The sequence below is a fragment of the Juglans regia genome, chromosome 12 (assembly GCF_001411555.2).
Source record: "Juglans regia cultivar Chandler chromosome 12, Walnut 2.0, whole genome shotgun sequence".
In the NCBI taxonomy this organism is placed as follows: domain Eukaryota; kingdom Viridiplantae; phylum Streptophyta; class Magnoliopsida; order Fagales; family Juglandaceae; genus Juglans; species Juglans regia.
The window spans coordinates 15,732,341-15,734,162 of record NC_049912.1 but is presented as its reverse complement, the minus strand read 5'-3'; positions in this window follow the sequence as shown (position 1 = coordinate 15,734,162).

The following is a 1,822-nucleotide window of genomic DNA, read 5'->3' as shown; positions in this document are numbered from 1 at the left end:
GGAGGAGACTTTCATTGCTACAGGAAAAAGATCCTACATGTTCTGATATGAGTGCCAATATATAGGCAAGGGAAGAGGTTCAGAAATGGTTGGAAAGAGAAGAACTAATGTGGCACCAAAGATCAAAGGCTTTGTGGATGCAGGCAGGGGATAAGAATTTGAAATATTTTCATACAAAGGTACACATAGAAGGAAAATGAATCATGTAAAAAAGCTGCAAGATGATTATGGAAATTGGAAAGAAGGGGAGCAACTTGATAATTTGATTGTAGGGTATTTCCAGCAGTTATTTTCAGCTTCAAATCAAAGAGGTTGCTTGGATTCAATTACAAATATTGACAACAGGGTTACTAAGTAGATGAATAAAGAGCTTTCTAGAAGATACATAGAAGAAGAGGTGGCTCAAGCTTTGAAGCAAATGCATCTAACAAAAGCACCTGGGCCTGATGGTATGTCTCCTATTTTCTATCAAAAATACTGGCATATCATTGGTAAATCTGTCACTGGTGCTGTGTTACATGCCCTTAATTCTAGAGATTTTCCAAATGATCTCAATCACACATTCATCACTTTGATTCCTAAGAAAAATTCACCCTTGAAAGTGGCAGATGTTTGACCCATAAGTTTGTGTAATGTCACTTACAAGCTTATTTCCAAAATATTGGCTAATAGACTCAAACAAGTGCTGCCTAGTATCATTTCTTCATCACCAATTGCTTTTATGCCGGGTAGACTTATCACAGATAATTTCCTTGTGACTTATGAGCTTATACAATTTTTAAGACAGAAAAAGAAAGGGAAAAAAGGTTATATGTTCCTTAAACTAGACATGAGTAAAGCATTTGACAGGGTAGAATGAGACTACTTGGAGCAAATCATGGCCAAGTTAGGTTTTGAGACCAAATGGATTCATATGATTATGAAATGTGTGCCCTCGGTTTCCTTTTCTGTTCTGATTGATGGAGTTCCAAAAGGACCAATTATGCCAAGTATGGGGCCAAGACAAGGGGGTCCACTGTCCTCTTATCTTTTTCTACTTTGCACTAAGGGTTTAATCCATCTACTTAGAGAAGCTACTATAAGCTTTCTATGCCTGGTATTTACATTTGCAAAGGTGCTCCTAGATGAATCATTTGTTGTTTGCTGATGACAATGTCATTTTCTGTAGAGCAAATATCAATACTAATAAGTCTATTCAAGATTTGTTGAAAAAGTATGAGTTGGCATCTGGAGAGAAGATTAATATGGATAAAACTTCTATAAGGATGCGGCGGGGGGGGGAATAGTAATAATCAACAATATGAAAAGCATTTGGAACTGCCATTTATGGTGGGAAGAAGAAAATCAAATGCATTTTCTGGGATCAAACATAGAGTATGGCAGAAATTATAATATTGGAATGAAAATCAACTGTCTCAAGGAGGAAAAGAAGCCTTGCTTAAAGCAGTAGCATTATCTATTCCAATGTATGATAAAAAAAATCCACTTGGTTAGTTGGAAGAAAATGTGTCATTCAAAGTTTAGAGGGTTACGCTTTAAAGACTTGAAGCTGTTCAACTTGGCTCTTTTAGCAAAACAAGGGTGGAGGATCTTACAAGAGAAAGAGACACTGCTTCACAAAGTTTTTAAAGCTAAATATTTTCCAAATATATATATATATATATATTTTAATTCAAAGCTAGGTTATAACCCTTCTTATGCTTGAAAAGGAATATGGGAAACCAAGTCTTTTCTTTTTAAGGGTTGCCAGTGGTGTGTGGGTGATGGGAAATTGATAAAAGTGTGGACAGATACCTGGGTCCTTGGTCACAAAATCTTGCAG